The following is a 20,908-nucleotide window of genomic DNA, read 5'->3' as shown; positions in this document are numbered from 1 at the left end:
CCCGCCTGTGACGTCTCGCTTCTCCATTGGACTGTTTGCACACGTGTTTCAGAGCGTGGTCACGCTGGACGCGTTCCCATAGCGTTTCGACGCAGCTCGAGTTCCTGAAGGGGAACTGATTTTGCCAGCCGCTAAAAACTTTTGCCGTGAAATGTTCGGCGAAGCTGCAGCTAACAAGATTCTTCTTTTAGCTACCACTGTCACATCAAGAATAGATGATATCGTAGAGGACATTGAAGAGCAGTTGTTATAAAGAGTTAATGCCATGGTATGCACTGCAGGCCGATGGATCGACCGATCTTGACAACAATGCAATATTACTGGTTTATGTGAAATATATATTTCAAGACGATGTGTATATGCTCACTGCCAACTAACACAACTGGGGCAGAAATTTTCAAGTCTTTGAATGACTACTTATCAAGCAAACTTAACTGGTCATTTAGCGTTGGAATATGCACAGAAGGGGCTGTATCTATGACCGGACGGCCGTCTCACAACCCGGGTCAAGAAGTTGTGCCCGAATGGGAGTCTACACACTGTGTTATAAACTGGGAAATGTTAGCCAGATGTAAAATGTCACCAGAACTTCACTCCTTGGTAAATGATGTTGTAAAAATAATTAACCACATCAAAGCAAATGCCCTCACCTCCTGTCTTTTCGAACAGCGTTGCAAAGAAATGGAAGCCTGTTGCTACACACCCAAGTCAGGTGGCTTTCAAGGGGGAGATCCTTAGTAAGAGTTTACAAGTTAAGAAAGCAGATTTTTTTCAGAAAAAAAAGTCACCACTGGCAGCACACTTCAGTGATGAGGAATGGATCGGTAAACTTTGTGACATCATACCTTTGTGATATGTTCAACTTGCTGAATTAACTTAATTTGTGACTGCAAAAGAGAATGACAACTGCTTTCAAATTGGCAGACAAAATGTCTGCATTCAAAGCCAACTTGCAACTGTGGGACAGCAACTGACAAAGGACACATTTGACATGTTTCCAACATTGCCTGAACATTTGGGAAATAAAGATCCTGGGCCTTCTCTCTCCCAGCTGATCTGCGATCACATAGCTTTGCTGTCAGTTGAGTTTGAGCACTACCTGAGCACTTAAGTGATCCAAGAATTGATAAGGAATGAGTTTTTGTGACCTATTTGCAAATGTACCCTGCAAATCATTCAAACCACTGCATGAAAAGCATCAGCTCATTGAGAACACAAATGACGGTGGGCTGAAAAGTATGTTTCAGACATCCTTCCTTGCAAGCTTCTGGAGTAAAACAAAGAATATCCAGAAATAGCTTCAAGGGCTCTAAAATGTTTACTTCCTTTTCTAACTCCTTACCTTTGCAAAGTGCTCACAACCACTAAAATAAATTTATATAGCAGACATCTGCAACATGCTTTGAGTCTCACTGTCACCCATCCCTCCTCGTTGGGATTGTATCATTGCAGGGAAACAAGCCCAGTGCTCCCACTGATTAGTATGGTGAGTTTTTTATTTTTTATTTTCTATTTTACTGTTGCATGCAGTTGATATAGAGATGTAATTAGGTGATTTCACATTAATAAATTTTTTTTATTCTGATCCCTTATGCAACGACCCCGCACATACATCCCCCCAATGCCACACTCTCAGAAAAAAGGTACAGTTCTGTCGCTGGGGCGGTACCCTAAGGTTCAAAAGTGAAAAGGTACGTCTTTGTACCTTATCTACCCCTACACAGTACATATAAGTACCTTAAAGTTACATTTTAGTACTTTGAAAGTACATATTGGTACCTTAAAGGTACATATTAGTACTTTAAAAGTACATAATTGTACCTTTTCACTTTGTACCTTAGAGTACCGCCCCAGCGACAGAAATGTACCTTTTATTCTGACAGTGCACCCCAGGTCCGGCATAATTATTGTCAAAATGAAAACCGGTCCGTGCTATAAAAAAGGTTGGGGACCCTTGCCATAAACTATCCACTGACGAACTTTGCTATCACACTAGAGACAAAGAACTGCTATCATTCATTAGAAGAATGGAGATACTGGTTAGAAGAAGCAAAGTATCCATTTACAGTACTCACAGGTCATAAGAATCTAGAATACATCCGGTCTGCCAAATATCAGAATTCTTTAGGTGGGATGTCATGACAGACATTGAAACTGCTCAACAACCTTTTCCACCAGTTGTGCATTCACATGCTTTTCTCTGAACATAAACATGGCACAGCACGTCAGCAGCACCATGCACATGCATTGTTTACGTGCAGATCGGAGAATGCACATGCATTGTGGTACTCTCCAAAATGGTGCTAGAATTGTTGAATAAAGTTTTTTTGCACAACAAAAGTATTTTCGTAGCTACATAAATTTAGAGTTGAACCACTGATGTCACATAGACTATTTTGTCTGTGTTTTTGGTACCTTTCTGGACCTTGAACGTGGTAGGACCCTTGCTGTTTATGGAGGGTCAGAGAGCTCTCAGATTTCATCCAAAGTATCTTAATATGTGTTCCGAAGATTAACAAAGGTCTTACAGTCTTTTTCCTACTATCAAAGTCAATGAGGGAACTGTTTGTTTACCCACATTCTTCAAAATATCTTCTTTTGTGTTCAGTCCAAGAAAGCAATTAATACATGTTTGGGACAACATGAGAGTGAGTAAATAATGACAGAATGTAAATTTTTGGGTGAACTATCCCTTTAATGACAAGCGGCAGCATGTTTAGTACTATTAGTCTGCCACCACTTTTAGACCTGCACGCATCTAATATAGAGGCACGCATCCATTTTTCTCTGAACAGTTTACTTTCACTTTAGACATAACCAATATGCAAACCTTGTGTGTTTTTGACAGCATTAGTGCAATCAGACGTGAAAGATAACACCGATAGCCTTGTGGGCAGCGTGCCGGCATGCAGTGCTATTGTTTTCTTCAAAAACAGATTGTGGAGTTTTAATCATCCACAATAAAAAATTGTGATATTGCACTCAGGCACTTTATTTTACCTCCTGGATATAGAGAGCTTTTTGCCATCAACTGAACATCAACATATGCTTGACCTCCAGTACCATTCTCAATCTAATGAACAGGTTAAGAGACTTAATAAATTGGCAAATTCCTACATTCCCATTACCATATATCCCAAGACCAACAGAAAAATTTCCTATGGACAGAACATGCACAAAACTCCCTCATCCATTCCTCCACCTGTCTCATGCCCTTTGAATGTGTCCCAGGTTACAAACATCCATTGTTTCCCCTGGACTGTGGAGCCATCTGATGTTCCTGTAGTGGACAATTGGTTATGACACAGTAAGGATGTCTGCTTCCGATGTAAGACTCCAAAAAGCCATTCAGTGGTCCCTGATTACGAGCAGCACCTTCATTTCTCCCTGAACAAATGGTCTGGCTTTTTACCAAAGATTGTAAGATTTGCCTCCCCTGCAAGAAGTCCTGAATTTATTGGTCCATTTAACATGATCAAACACATAATCTCTAACTCCTAGCTAGGGTTGTAACGGTATGAGATTGATAATGATAATCGTGATATGATAATCGTCTCAGAAAATATCACGGTTTCGTGGTAAACGGTATTAAACTATCATTACTAATATTATAATATCCATAACTTGGATGGGTTGTCTGATATAATTGGTCTGGATTCTATAATTCAATACAAAATATATTATTGAAAATGCAATCAGATGAAATGTAACAACTTTTGTTTCTCTACACGAGAGGTTTACTAAATTAAAACATGGGCAAAAAAGCTATACACAACAGTAATATATTTCAGTCATTACTTCTTCAGGCTAAACCAAACTTTTTTTTTTGACAGGTTGTACTAAACACCTATGAGTTTTCATAGTTAGTGTATTTGATGATTATTCTTTTAAATAAAATTATAAAATGATCATTAAGTGTTCTCTGAGAGTACCTCTGGATATGTTCATGTGTTCACGTCTTCACATAGTGAGTGAGACAGCAGACGCTTTAAAAACCATGAGCATCATGCGTACTTGAGTGTGTACTAGATCTACTAGGCGAAACGGCGCTGCTCATTCATACAGAGACAGAATATAGAATTACAATATATGGCAGCCTTTTTGCGCTGTATATTCACAGACAGGCACATCGCGATTTGATTTACTGCACAGCTATATTTTGATTTATTCATCCATTTATCTATCTATCAAATCGCACATTTTACGTGGCATCTGTATTATACTGTAATTGACTCCAATTACATGACTGGATTCCGGGATTCCCTCTGCATCACAGAAGTAATACGGCTTTAACTTACCTTTATCTTCATGGAGGGATGGTGTTCGCGAATATGGGAGAACATGTTCGACGTATTTCCTCCTTTTGCAGCCACTCTTCGTCCACATTTCTTGCAAACTGCATATCCATCTTCAAGGACAACCCCACGATCATTTTTCGGATACCCAAAATATTCCCATACTGCAGATTTTATTTTTTTTTTTCAGCGGGAGATAGAGATTAGAATTTGCAGCCTCTGTATCGGACATTTTCGCCGCTGTGCAGGTATGGGTGGAGTCTAAACAGTCAAGGAAAGAAGTTGCATATACACGGCAGCGCGGGTGAGATATGGTTTCATTTTTTTTTCAAAACCGCGGATAAGCAAATGTGCATGATATGATAATCGCACATGTCAATATCACAATAAACCGCCATACTGGTATACCGTTACAACCCTACTCCTAGCTTCTTACAGAATCTTACTCACTTTCCATGTTTCTTTCCTCAAGCCTGTTCATCCTCCTACTCATACCAAACCTCTCCCACCACAGCCACAACCACTGCATTTAGTCCAGGTTACCTGGTCAAGATATAACTGGCCTCCAGACATAGAGGCGAAGAACTATGCTACTTATTTGACTGTGAAGGATATGGCTCAGAGGAAAGTTCTTGAGTTTCTGTCAATGTCATCCTTGACCTTTCTCTCATCAGTGACTTCCCCCTGCACAGCTCAGCTCCCAGACCATGAGGACAGCCCAAAAAGACTCCAGAGGTCATCCACAGGAGAATGGATTTTGTAGCATCCCAAACCAAGGTTCTGTCTTCTAATTGACAGAGGGTGCCCTCTTGAGAATATTAAACTTTCTCCTCAGTCTGCCACATGTTCCATATTTCCTATTTAAGACACTCATCCTGCAAACATTTACCACTTTGTTCATCATTGACTTATTTTGGATTATCTGCCTTGCTCTCTCATGTTTTGGATAGGGTTGCCTATTTGGACTGCTCACTTTGTGTCTGACCCTGGATTCTGTTTTCCTTCACTCAAAAAAAAAAAAAAAAAAAAAAATAATCATAACTCATTGGATGAACTCAATTTAACTGAGGGCAGGATTTTCATCCAATAAATATGTGTAACCCCAACTCATAAAAAACAAATTCATGCAATGAAATGTAATTGAGTTGGGCCAACTCAATTTGATCTAATATAGTTTAAATTAAATTGTATGTTTATGAAGTGATTATTTTATACTTGTTGAACTCAAACTAAAACAATTAACTGGAAAACAAATAACTAGGCAGAAATCCTTCTACACTCCAAAATTATACATTGAATTTACTTAACTTTAGCAACATTAAACAACTTGTTAGGCATTAGCCATAAGATGGTTTTGTTACATCCATGGCGTACTCATTGACGAGACTAGATGACAAACACTGAACTGAAAGCAACTTATAAAAGATTGGCTAATGATAGACAGACAGGTGCAGGTGATTAACTAATAATGACAATAACAAGGACAGGAACACCATATATGGGCACATGTGAGAAAAACCAATACAAATAGTCCAGGGGTGTGACAGTTCTCCCCCCTCCCAGAAAGGCGCAACCTCACGCCTTAGAGAAAAAACAAAACAGGGGGACGGACGGAGCGGACAAAGGAGTGGACGTGGGATGGCAACAAGAAGCCAGTGCAGGAGGAGACTCTGGCGGAGGACGGACTCCCGTGAGGAGGACAACAAACAAAGTCTAGGGTGGTGACGATGGAGGGAGGAGCCAAGGAGGAGACAGAAGGGTCCAGGGCGGATCAGATGGAGGGCAGAACCAGGGTGGAGACAGAAGGGAACCGGAGCAGGAGGAGCCAGGCGAGACCCAGGCCGCAGCCATGATGGCGGCCCACGGCGGAGACGACAGAGGGAGAAGCCATGGAGGAGAAAGGGCTGACAACTCCAAGGGGTCGACCAACGACAGTGGAGCAAGTGGAGGTGGAGCCCGAGGCGGAGAGCCGACAAGTCCAGGTGAAGCCGGAGGGACGAGGGAACGCGGTGGAGCTGGTGGGCCAATGGGTGACGGTGGAGACGAGGGAGCCAGGAGCTGGGGCAGAGCCACTGGGTCGGAGGCCCGCAGATGGAAACTAGCAGATGGTGGGGTGAGGGTGAGCAGAGGGGCTGTCAGGAGACAGAGGTGGCGTGGCTGAGGCAGGGATGAGTGGATGAGTGGATGAGGCAAGAGAGGGAGGGTGGGAAATCCAGGCAGCTAGGTCAGGACAGACAGACGGTTCAGGGTAAACTGATAGTTCAGATGTGATGGGCTCAGGGGCGATCCTCAGCTCTGTCGCCCCATGTGGCAATGGCTCGTCGATCGCGCTGGGCTTTGTCTCTCCGGCCGCAGTGGGCTCGGGCTGATGCTCCGCGCTGCAGGGTGATGTTGGGCTGGGCACTGGGTCAGGAGTGGGGCTGGTGTCATCGACAGCGAAGCACACGGTCTTCGGCGATCTACAGGAGACCAGCACCCACTCCACAAAGGCTCTCTTGGGGACCATTTCCGGACAGCTGTGCTCTTGTGGTGGTGTTAAAGGGATAGTTCACCCAAAAATGAAAATTTGATGTTTATCTGCTTACCCCCAGGGCAGCCAAGATGTAGGTGACTTGGTTTCTTCAGTAGAATACAAACGAAGATTTTTAACTCAAAACATAAAAGAACATCAAACATTAACAAGTCTCCCAATTTTATCGTCTTAATAAAAAAAATTCATAAAATATATTACATAAAATACAAAGTAAAACATAAAATATAAAAATATTTCAACATTTACTGTCCTTTTCCAGCCCTGTGCAAAGCATGACGGGAAGGGCAAATCCACTTCCTAGTTACACAAGTAAAATAATTTCTGCCCTCTCAACTCAAATGAATTCAGTAAAGTAGTTATAAAAAATTGTGTTGGATTAACTTAATTTACTTAAAGTAAATTGAACACGCATCAAATGTTATTTATAGCCTACTTAATTGAAACATGTTCTTTCAAAATGAAAATACTGAGTTAAACCAAAACGCAACTGTTTCAAGTCAGTTTAACAACATGCAAGGTAACACTTTATTCATAATTGTGTCATAGTGAGTAATTACCTAATTAAGTACTTAGTAGTAGCCATTGTACTTACATGAAACAAAATGTACTTACCATGTAACGAAGTTATGGAACAGCCTGCAGTTACAGTTTGTAATTGTGTAGATGTAATAGGCAGCCACTGTTACACATATGTAACAGACCGAGTCTGTTACACAGCTACATATATAACCAAACGACTGTTACCTATGTGTTGCACACTTTATACAATAAAAATGTAAGTACACAGACATAAGCTACTTAAAATAAAGTGTATCAAGATTGTACTTAAGTGTCTACACTGTAAAAAATAAAAAACACAATTTGTTGAGTCAGCTTAAAATAATTTGTTACCCTGCTGCCTTAAAATTTTAAGTTCAGTCAACTAAAATAAGTTTAGTTAACTTGAAATGTTAAGTTGTACTAAGTAACAACTTAAATATTTGTGTCTGCTAAACTTAACAGATGGGTAAGTAACCCAGCTGCCTTAAAATTTTAAGTTGATTCAACTCAAATATCTAACTTGTCACTTAGTATAATTAACATTTCAAGTTAAATAACTTAAAAATTTTAAGGCAGCCAAGTTACAAATTATTTTAAGTTGACTCAACAAATTGTTTTTTACAGTGTATACTGTACACCTTATCCAGCTGTACCTTAGTTTGATTTAACCCACCAGTACACAGCTTAAATACATGTAATACCTTTCTAATTACATTAACATTATAAAATATTACACAGGCATACAACCTACTTAAATTAAAGTGTATCAAGATTGTACTTAAGTGTACAAGTAGCTGTGTAACAGACTCGGTCTGTTACATATGTGTAACAGTAACTGCCTATTCCATCTACATAATTACAAACTGTAATTACAGGCTGTTCGATAACTTAGTTACATGGTAAGTACATTTTGTTTCATGCGAGTACAACAGCTACTACTAAGTATTATGGACACCTTAAAATAAAGTGTTACCCAATGCAATTATTTAAACGGGAAACCTAACACAATGGTGTTAAACTAAAATTATTTTTTGTGTTGTAGAATCATTTAATGTTTTTGCTTCACAATAAATCTATTCATATGAACTAGCCCTCTGTCTCTGAGTATATTCATATTCAATCCAAATACCACAAAACACAAGCATTGAAAATTACTGCATTTGCATTGAAGAGCCTGAAAAAGTCAAAAGTGCAGTCTGGTCAACTGACACAACTGAAAGCTGTTGTTTCCCATGTCATTTCTACAAAGAGTTCAACTCTTCTGCGATGGTATATACAATCACACGCTTATCTCACAATGTGACTACGTCTGAGATTGATGAAAGCACAGGTGGTTGGTCAGCACATATGTTTGAAAAATCCTTTCTGTTCGTTTAGTCTGCCTATGAGGATCAACCGCGTGTGCACATCTAGAAGGAACTTTGATGTGTGTAAGAGTCAGCGATCCTGTTATTTTTAGATAAGGAAAGGCGACATTAAATGCTCTCTTGGCCAGTGCCTTGGTTGGGGATATTAGTACGAGCACATTTGTTTGACTTTATGTCACAGATTGTTTATTAAGTATCTATCTACTAATCTACTAATATGCTTCACATTTTTCAATTTCTTCATAAGACTCTTAAGAATAAGTCCTAAAAATGAACCCACTTCTACTGTCCTGTCCAGTGCAAATAAATCTCAGGCACCATGACTCAAGAGCATCAGATCGGCTCATTCTAAACGTTCTCATAAGCAAAGCAGAGGGAAGCCTTCAATGGACTCGGCAAAGCCGTGGACATGTTCATCATAACATTGGCTCTCGTAGTAATATACACACAGCCTCTTGTGTAGAGGGAGGCGTTTATACTCTTGTGATCAAAGTGCTTAAGTGGTGCATAACATCTATTCTGCTCCCACGTCTCTCTCTCTCCTAAAGGCTCCAATCACCAGGGTGATGCTTCTGTGTATCCCGTACAACACACTTAACAAGTACTTAACAAAGCAGCTTCTGCGTTGATGAACGTGGTCTGAAATATGACAGTGGCTAAATGGATGCAACTACGACCAGCTCTTAGACCATCTTTGTTATCTGACTCAATGGACAGTAAGTAGATCCTCAGGGCAAAAATAACACCATCTGCATTTTGTCAGACTTATCTGTCCTTCAGCATTTGCTTCGGTCAGACTTTAGGATCTGACCAACACTATTTTGGTCACCAGCCTCGCAATCATCTTCATTTGTGAAAAAACAGACAGCGGGCAGTCATTTATAAGGTAATAAATATACATATCACAGTTTTAATTAGTGAATTCCAAAACCAGAACAATTTTAAATTTCAGTCTCAAGTGAACAAAGTAGCAACTTATTTCTTTATGAAGGACAGAGTGGACATACAGTCATTGCTGTTCATTTGGTCTGTTCACATATTTTATGTTCTTATTTTTGTTATTCGTTTACATGTGGTTGTACTGTTTTTATAACACTTTACTTTTATATGGACATTTAATTTGCTTAATGTCATTAAAACATAGATTAGGGAATATGATTCCATCTTTATTGTTAATGTTATTATTTTATTGTTTATGCACACAAAAAAGACATGGTGGTGTTGTTGCGGCTTTGTTTTGAACTATTTTTATTGGCAAAACAGCAAAAAAAAAAAAGAAAAAAAAAAGACAACATTGTGTCTAAAATATAACTCACAATATAACATTTTTAAATTCAACCATGCTGATAATCAGGAAAAACAGCAAGCTTGCTCTTGGGTAATTGCTTAACTATCATATACAAACGTTTGCCCTCATATCTTGCATTTCGGTTATATTTTAACTGCATAATAGGCTACATAGTGAAAGCATGCACTCTTAAGGTATGTTTTTCATTTGTTTTTTAGTGAGAGACAATGTCAGCTTTCACATTGTTAAAACAACAATTACGGTAATATTCATATGGCACACCCCTATACTCCATAGTTGTTTGCAGTCAAAAGAAAAACTGTTCAGCTGAAGTGGGTCCACAACAGGTGCAAGTGAGTCAAAGCAACTAAAAGTCTGCCCTGTGTGCAACAGATATCAATCCAGGGCATAAAACATGGAAAAACATTAGCTGAGTTTCAGTATGACAAGGTGAAAAATGGAGTCTCACAACCACTGATAGTTCCACTCTAGTGGACTATTGATTCTGTGGTGGGACAAGCAGAAGACAGCGATGTCTCAGGGGAGCTGGTGGCACTTTAACTGGCCCTCTGGAGTACAACAAAGACTGTCATCCCAACAGTGTGAGGAGATGGCCATGCGAACCAGCGCTTATTAAACGGAGACAATAGTCTGAGTTGTCCCAGAACAACTTTCACTTAGGCTGGAGATCCTGCTTCACTGGATCCATTCCCAAGGTCTGCAGCAAGGTGGTATGGATGAGGGCACTCAAGCAAAGGGACCTAGAAGCCACCAGTCCATTGGAAATCAATATACAAGACAGCTTCTATTAACGGTGGCAGCTGCAGGCATGTCCCTATTCAAGTTCCAGTGGAGCATGGAATGTTGATCATACGTATACAATGCAACAAAGTCTCCTGACAGACATATAAAAGTCTTGATGGTAGTTTGGTAGTCAGCAAGCTCCAGTATTCAAAGGCAAAATCCTTAAATCAAGAGCCTGATGAACATGCAAAGACAATGAAATCAAACATGATGACTTTTATTACCAGTTTGAGGCTAACTGGCTGTCTTGGGCCAACTGGACAGTCGTATGTCCCATTGAAAGATATGGTAGATCATTCCAGCAGAACAAGAGTCCATGTGACAGGCCAGTGGAAGGAAACGACGTCAGTGAAATCAAGATGTGTCAAGACAATGCGGGTCAGATGCCGTTAATGGTTGAACAGCCACAACACACAAGCGGAGCAATTAGTTTGCCTCATTATCAGTGGAGTCTCATTATCAGAGTGAACAGGAGCTTAGACCGCTGGAGATCGATGAGGAAGGTCAGTGTATCATCAACAAAAGGCAAAAGTGCTGCAGAGATAAAAGGGATCTTTCCACGGCCTTATCCTGCTGCCACGCTTGGAATTTGTCTGACCAAAATTCCTTTCATGAGACACAATTGTGAATGTTCCTTCTGAAGTGTCTTGATTGTGCATAAGAATCTGCATACTGCATACAGTCTCTTCAGAAGGGAGACATCTGAAATTAAACACTCTTTTTACACTCACAAGTTTTTACTAGTGGACATGCATGAACACAAGAGAATTCTGAACCTATGAACAAACGTAATTTACAACACATCCTGAAATGACATCCTAAAATGTAATTTTAAACCCTTTTGAAATAAAATGGCCAACTCTTTTGTCTTGCTAAAGCTAATTGCATAGCTAGCATTTTGTGCTCAAAAGTGAATTTACTTTCATACATCACATCCCTTGTCACAATGTAGTGTGAACTTCTACTGAATGCGCACTTGTAGTGTAGGGAAGTGCAGGGCACAACCTAACACTTTTTGACTTTCTCAGTTTGTGTAAATCCACGTGGGGTTCAGAGTATAATTTATCCACATTAATTTCACACTTGTCTACTACAAATATGTCACTTTGTTTCACGTTTTTCTTTATTTACCTCAAAAGAATGTAAGTGAAATGTAACAACGTGCACATTGTAACATGACCATATGACAGCTTAAAATGTGATCTGATCTAATGAAAAAAACTATACAAAACTTTTTCAAATAAAATAATGGCATTTTTAAAGAATTAAAGAATAATCTAATTTTAGAGCTTGACTATCAACACATTACAACCATGCTTGGGATGGCCCTGATAGCAACACACAGCTACAGTATAGTTCAAAACAACGTGGGCAAATAGATGAAGAAACACATTCAGACATTCAGGAAAAAACTGAGAGATACACTCCCCTCCTTCCATACACAGAGCTCTCATAGATCACAAGACACATAAACGAGCCAAAATGCTTTACATTTCTTGAAATAATAATTTCTGAACATTCTCATTAAAATCTATAAGGGTAAATAGTGTAAATTACATCGCTAATGTCATAGTTTAGCATAGTTTAATAATAGCGGGACAGATTGTAACACAGTGTTACAATGTTCCCCATCAACATGACTGGACTTTAAAAAAAAAAAAAAACAACTAATATCTAAACTGATAAACAACAGATTGGAGATTAAAATAATCGCAGATTGGTCTCATTTTAAATGAATACTAAAAACTTGTACAATTTACTTCAGCCAGAAATGTACTTTTATTATGGTAAAATAAATATTTAGCAATATCTTCAAAAGACTGTTGAATTTTGGCACACTTTTTTCTCTATATATAGTTGATATGGCAACTAGTAAATACCATAAATTTGGTTATGCTAGCATGTGTGGAAATATTTAAACCAGGTGTCTTACAACTAACCTCGCGTTTTGTGCCCCGCGCTCCCCTATATCAAATAGTACAAGTATGTTTTAAAAAAAAATATATATATAAAATACTTGCCAACAATATATTTATAATGAAATATATTAAAACTATTTAAATCATTATGATTTATTAATATTTCCTCGTATTTTAAGTAAAATAGTTATTTTAATGTGTTGAATAACATCCTTAAGCACAAGTACTTGACTATAATTTTAACTGTAGTTCGTTATTAAATATACATTAACCCTTAAAATATTTTAAATGCACTAAATTGCAACTTTATTGCAAATGTGTACAAATATATTTAAATACATGACAAGTACGTTTCAACAGAAATTACATTTCAGTTTTCCACAAATGTCCACAGATGTACATTCAGCAATACACTTTCATTTCAAAATCAATAAAAGTAAATTATTGACTTTGAGTACATCTATGTAAATTACATAGATGTACTCAAAGATGGACTGACGTCCTACTTAAGTGCGTCAAAAACACTGAAGTTATGGTATCGATAACCCTTCTCTCTAACAGCAATTTGGTCAACATGGATCAACGAGAGCGCTAGCCTTCATCTCGTGCTCAATGCCTTCCTCATGTCATTAATCTCCACCCTCTTCCCACACACACACACGCACACACACTCATCAGACAGTCTGCATGGCACCAGACAGCAGTGAACAGTCGAATGGGATGTGTGAGAGCCCCCTGCTGCCAAGAGGCGGGCAGGGGGAGGAAACAAACCCCTGCTAATGGAGACATAACATGCTCACCGGAGCAGAAACTCAAACAAACGATTAATGGGCAATGGACCCTCTGCTCCCGGTCCTCTTCACCGTTGCTCTCTCTCTACTTATCTCTGTCCCTGCTTGTGCTGCTGAGACTGGCATCTCAGAGTCACGGCAGAGACACTCCTCCCTCAGCGGCCGAAAGCGTCACTGGAGTAGCAGGAATAGCAGTTTAGAACAAACGTAACTAATGCATGGCACAAGCACTAAGCAAAAAACTGTAATATCAAACAATTCTGTTACACTTCGAGGAGCATGCATTGTTTGAAATGCCAAAATGGATAGCCATTCAACTCATTTGGAGCGACGAGGGGAAGTGGCGTTTTCTCAATCGGAACATATGAAGAGAGACGTCAGGCTGCTGTTGTCTGCGCAGGGCTTTAGGATAAAAGGGGCGAACATCTATAAGCAGACTCCATGTCTCACAAATCCCTCATGAATCTCCAAGTCGCTTTGCTGCACTCGGATGGAAGATGTGACCTAATGAAGCAACAATGGCACAGGCAAAATAGGATTAGAGTTGAGGTTATTAGGCCAGAGCTCAAGCCCCAGGCCCCCATCAGGAATGGAGGTCCATTCGAAAGCACATCAGCCATAGAAGCAGATCTGAGATCAGCTCTGCTCCTGAGATCGCATTGACCGAGATGAGCAGATGGTGGAGCTGATGGTCTTAGATCAGCAGCTAGGGGCAAGTTCAACCAGAGTGCACCACACACATCACAACACCCCGCCTCCGATTATATCATACAACGTCAAGCGACACTACGGTCGACCTCGATTCCGCAAGCCAATCTTTATTCATGGAAGTTTCTTTTTGATAAACCTGTTCAGAAATCGTTAATAAAATGCAGCTTCCAACTACGTGCGAAACAAGAGACAACAAATCCCTCATGAATCATTCCTGTAGCTCAAACAGTAGAGCATAGCGCTAGCAATGCCAGTGTTATGGGTGTGATTCCCAGGAAATGCATGAACTGATAAAATGTGTACCTTGAATGCAATGCAAGTTGCTTTGCATAAAATTGTCTGCAAAATGTGTAAATGTAAATCAAATAAGATCAAACAGTTTTTTGGTAGAACAACTGCTTTTCAATGACACGATCTCTGGTGTAGCTAGAGCTTGTGCTGTTTCGCATGTGTGCGGTGGAATCGGCGTAATTGTTCTCTGTGGGCTGAGTAGCTCTGATCCGGTAGCTGCCGCCAAAGTCATGCAAAAAGGGGGAGCCTCACGCTCATGTGTTTTGATTAGCAGGTAATGATCTTTGATCTAATGCGCTGACTGGGAAAGTGCGGCTCCGATAGAATTCCGGTAGATGCTCGGTCGACCTGGAGCCAGTGTCAGTTCTCATTAGGGCTGCTGTCTCCGTGACCTCCCATCCGCCCAAGCGGGGCCCCTCCTCTCAGCTGGAGAGCCCCGCGTAATGATATCAATAGCAGCAGGGGTGCAATGAATACAAATCCGCGTGCAGAATGTTTGGACAAGAATCCTCTCCAAAGCCCCCCACCAACGAGGCTCTGTCCCTCTCCCCGACACAAAGGGCAGATTCAGTCCTAATCCGCACATTCAGCCGGTGGACGCGAGGACAAACTGATGGCCAAACTCCCTCCAGTGGTGGTTCAGTTTGAGAACTAGCACAGCACCAAACCTCTGGGTAAATCTGTCAAATGACAGATTTCTGCTGTCCTTCTATCTGTATGGAGTTGCTTGTTTGAGTTTAAAAAAATCTTAATTAAAGGATGTCAAGTCCATTAAAGGGAACCCTGGGTATTATGACATGTATGGCTTAATATAACATAAATGATGTCTCTTACTGAAATATGTAGTGGAAAACCCATGAAAGATGTATGTTATTAAAATAATAAATAAATTTCAAATATGACCTTTCATGCAGTGTGTCATATAGCTGTATGTGAACATAAACTATCTGCAAAATTGTGAAGCCGACAGTGCACGATAAATAGAATTATTGTCTATCAAAAAAAAAAAAAAAGAGCTGGCTCACAATCGCCTGAAGGAGTCGTCAGCAATTTGAATCTTATTCTGTTACGAGTGCACGTCATGAAGTAACACATTTGCATAATGTCTGCCCACGTTCTACGTCGCAAACAACTTGCTGTGAGAGTAAATTTGTTCTATATTCACATCCAAATGATGAATCTGCAAAGTCTGTATTTTCTAACAATCATCCAAAATATGTAGTTGTGTATGTTATGTTGTGTAACAACCCTGCACATGTCTTACTAACCAGCTAACTCATGCTTCTGTAGTAATGTTGTTCAGTTGTGGGCCCGCCCACTGTAGTCTAAAAATTTGTGATTGATGCAGTTTGACTGTCTGTCTCATTAGTTGGAGTAACGATAAAGGATGGCTTTAAAGGAAAGCGGCTTTCACACTAAATGCGGAAAGCACTCCGCAATGAAACCCATTAATTTCAATTGTTTGTGCCGTGCGAGGACGGCTTGTTTCTACGTCAACCAAAGCGGACAATGAGCTGAACTTTTGCCGCTGCACTCTGAAGGGCTGCAATCAGGTCAGTGCAATGCTTTCCATGCTCGGTGTGAAAGCCACTTAATGCATTATACAGTGTTGAAGTTTACAACATAGAGGTGTGCCCGGTTCGCTTACATAAGCAAATTACGAGCACTTTCCACGGTAGTCTGTGCTAACTTGACGATCAGCCACTTCATCGCCAAACTCTGGCTCGAATTGGTAAGGTAATCAATGGTAATCGATGCCATCTTTTCTATGTATTGACAAGTCTCCAGGGCTGTCATTCAGTTATGGCAATGGGTGTATCGTTTTCCGACACGTATAATAGGAGCACTTTAAACCAAATGTCACACCATCGATTTTCCCCACAAGGAATCTAAACACCCCGGATAACGAGTGAAATCTGCGCTGAGAAACTCCTTCAGTGGCTGGGGCATCATGTCTACATCTTGCCAGGATAATATCTAGCATTTCTTGTCTCTGCCGCTTGTAAGTTCTTTCAGTAGTTGTCGTCTACTAAAAGCCTCAAAGGCATCAGGGCTAAAGTGGAGTGGTCAAAGACACAGGTCTTCAGGAAGTTTATTCGTCCACAGGCATCTTCTTATTCTCTTATTCTCTGCGAGGAAAAACAGGTAAGACTTACATCACTTCTCTTGTTGCCCTTTGACTGAAATTACAACCAAAGGCAAACAATGTGGCATCATATCAGTATTTTATTTTTCGAGTTGTTGCAGTAAAAATAGCAACAGGTACGCCAGTAGCTCACCAAGTGCACATTTCATGTCATTGCAATAATGGCGCCCATAGTCCAAAATATGTATAAAACGATGTGGATTTTTTAAATACCATAAGTCTTTCATGGCTTTTTTGCTACACATTTCAGTAAAAGACATCATTTAAGTTATATTAAGCCATACAAGTCTGAATACCCATGGTTCCCTTTAAAGTTCATAACCTTTTGACTCCAAAACCCCCTTTGTCCAAGAGAACATTTGAAGGCCCAGTACCTGAAGTACTTCTGTTTTAATCATTTCTGCAAACTCCAGAACAGCTAAAAAGATAACAGTGGGTGGATTCCATAAATTTTTTTCTTTTAAAAAATTATTGTAATTAGCAGTTAAAATTGTTTTGGAACTGTAATATAACAGTATAAACTACGGTTTAAACAACTTCACAAATCAAATAGTACAAGTTTTGATAGAAACAAATTAATAAAATTATAAATCTTACTATTCAGCCTAAAAAATGATTAGTCTGAATAAAAACAGTAGACGGGCTGAATGAAAATTCAAAGTCTGACAGTAGGCAGCAAAAAAGCAGAAATACAATATAATACACAAAGCAGTGCAGCTCTTACAAACAAAACAAAAACAAAAACACATTTTTAGGCACTATACGGAAGTCAGATGAAATGAAAATGTCATTGAAAACTTTCTGAAGACATTTAATTCCCCTTACTTCCTATGAATTATTTGCACAAATCAAGTGAATGAGCTATTTCAATTTCAAAATAGCAAATTTTACAGAAAGGTGACAAGTTTGCAAGTGTGTTTACATATGTAGAGTTTTGTCTTTGCTCATTGTGCTGGGAAGCACAGTGACCATCACATTTAAAAGGACTCTGAGAATTAAGATTTATATGGCTTAATATAATATAAATGATGTCTCTTACTGAAATATGTAGCAAAAAAAACATGAAAGACTTACGTTATTTAAAAAGTCCACATTGTTTTACATATAAAACAGACAGTTCCGGTTTTTAATTCTGATAGGTTGAGCCACGTTCAAAGCTTATATTAAGCCATACAAATCTTAATACCTGGAGGGATTCCCTTTAAGAAGGTGTGTCAAGTCTCAAAAAGATTTTCAACTTTGACCTCTCTGCATTCCATTATATTCTATTGTGTTTCTGAATGTGCCCATGCGCTTGCATTAACATAAAATTGATACTGAAAGCTTGATTTGTTTTAATGGTAAGAAAATTAATTACGGAATTATTATAAACTGCAATAAACTGACCCTAACGAAAATATCTCTGTTGTTATACCTGTTTTGACACATGTAAGTTTGCTGCAGAACGCTCTGGGTCAAACATCTAAAACTAGTGCCTCTATTTTCCCAAATTTGTACAGCAAAGTCTTAGTTGAACTGTGTGTACTCACCATCACCAACATAACACAACATCCTGTGTAAGAGCAAGCATGCCAGAAATTTGATTTCCGCTTCTGGTATTGACACAGCCGGTTTGGAATCCAGCCAGAGATTCCGGTAACAAAAGCATGTTCATAGTCCTGCTAAAATGACCCCCAATTAAAAAGCAATGGTAAAGGGCCACACATCTCTGCATCCATATTACCAGCAGCAGAAACATCATAAAATGTGTCACTAGTAGACCTGTTTACAATCAGCAGTGGGGCAGAGCAGAGTCTTGCTGTCCCTAAATAAGTTATTCCTATTCAGTGGAAAAATGTCTAATGGTTTCAGCTGAAAGCCTCATTTATACATGACCGTGTATATATATGGGCCATTTTACAGAACTTTTTCAAAGTCAGAGTTGAAAATGTTTTGGGAAAAAAAAAGAGTCTTTTTCCACAAATTTTGTATGCATGCAAATTGTATAAAATCCAAGATACACATTTATAGTAATTGTGCAGTTATTTCTCGTATTGTATTTGTATATTCCATAAAGTTTTGGAATATTTGTCCTCTCCCCAAATATGTCACTACAAAAACACAGTAATATATAATTTAATAAGAAGGGCTATATTCACCTATTAAGATTCTGCTTACATCTTCCTTGTAAATATATATTTATCTTTTTCTTAAAAAAAGTTTTCAGAGGTAAATCAATAACAATTACAATTTTAACAATATTTCAAGCGTGATTTATACGATTTGTTGTATTTTTGAATCCATTTTTTCTTTATAGAAGGCAAAAAGTTGATCATACTGATTTCAAACATAAGGATTAATTAGTTTAAATGAACATTGAACCAAACACCATCACAACATCATAGCTGATAATTCAGTCGTGACAGCACATTTTCAGGAGTGATTTTTTCTGTTTTACAGAATTTTAACCCACATACTAAAACACTACTAAACATAATAAAATACTAGAAAATTTCATAACTGCACTAAAAGTTTGTGTATTCGTGTATTTATGTTTTTGTATGTTTTTTTGATCCTGACTGTTCCAGTAGTGACAATTTTTTGAAGCTAGCTCAAAGATGCTAATCAGCACATGGTTACCTAGCACAGTTCTGAACAGTTGTACACATATAGAAACTACATGTTATGGAATAACCCCCCAAAAAGTGTGTTTAATTACAGAAAAATTGTGTTCAGTAGTGACCAGCAAATTTTTTTTCATACTTTTAACACATTTACCTCAAAACGTTGGGGCCTATCTACTCACCATGTAGCTATGAGAGAGAGTGGCACGTAAATATTTCCTAATAATAAATATATGGGTGTAGTTAAAATCAGTCTTTGGACTAAAACATACACTGTATCGGTACTGACGTGAAAATGCAGGACACTTCTTTTTTCTTACATAAAGTGTCATAATTTACAAAGAAAATATAAAATAAATATATTTTTTCTGAATTTCACTTAAAAAAAAAAAAATCAAAAAGATATTTTTTAAAAATAACAATGGAATAAAAGGCAAAATTTATTTCAATATCATTATCATATGTTGAAATTTAGGGGTTATAGGGTTCGGGACAGCCCCCTCCCAATTGCAAGTACCCAGTAAACAATGATTTTACATAAGCTTTCTGATATCTAAAACATTTGAATTCCAAATAAGGCTCAAATAATTGTGGGTTTCAATAGATAAAAGGATCTAAGTAAACATCTATGATTGAAATACTTAAATGCTTTTTAAAAGGTTTTTTTTTTTTTTAATTAATTTATTTTTATTTTTTGTTGTTGTTGCACTATTTTCAATCACTGTAAGAATTCACTTCTAAAAGCAGGTACTGGTATTTGTTTTTTCTAACGCAGTTTTTATTGATTAGTATAGTTCATGCATCTTCGGAGATGGCAGCAAACACAACCATCAGACAGCTGCCAAAAACATTCGCAACGGCTGTGCCACATTTGCAAAAAGTTGCAACTCATAATAAACAAACTGCCTGCTAACTCATAATTATAGCCATTTTGTACTCTTCACTTAACACATTATCCATCAAGAATTCTTCATTCATTACAATAGCAGATTCAATTGTAGAGTGTCAAAAAGAATTTCTGCAAACAGCAGAATCATGTAATGTGCGTAACAAGTGCATTCTAGAATAATCAAAATCTCATTTACAAGTAATACTTTCTCCTTTTAAATCACTATTCAATCAAATAAGTTTATTTGAATAAATGGCAAAAGAACAACTACATCCATGTGGTTGCTTGGTCTCATCCCAAAAACAAAAATTAATTTGTCAGATGCCTGAGACGAGAAAAAGGCTGCACAACTCTTCTGTGGTGGGATGTGATTGTTATTCAAAATTAACCAAGCTGCATGTAGTCACTTTAGAACAGGCCTGTTGGATGTGAACAGGGGTGTGAGAATGTCATCTCCATCGCCCTCACACTCAATGGCTCCTCCAACAGAGCGCTTTTTATACAAGTACAACGCAAATGCATTAGCATGAATTAATTGTAGCCCCTTAACCCTTCACAAATAATACATCAGAGGGACACTGCCATGCACGCTAGTGAGCATCATTATACTGCTCTCTTACTGGAACTTATATAAGGAGACAGGCCAATTCACTCCAAATAACAACTAGAAAAAACAGTTGCCAATATTAATCTCGCAAATTAAAGTTAACATGAGATCAAAACAGACCCCA

This window comes from Labeo rohita, chromosome 5 (assembly GCF_022985175.1).
Source record: "Labeo rohita strain BAU-BD-2019 chromosome 5, IGBB_LRoh.1.0, whole genome shotgun sequence".
Classification (NCBI taxonomy): domain Eukaryota; kingdom Metazoa; phylum Chordata; class Actinopteri; order Cypriniformes; family Cyprinidae; genus Labeo; species Labeo rohita.
Note: the sequence above shows the minus strand (reverse complement) of the source record.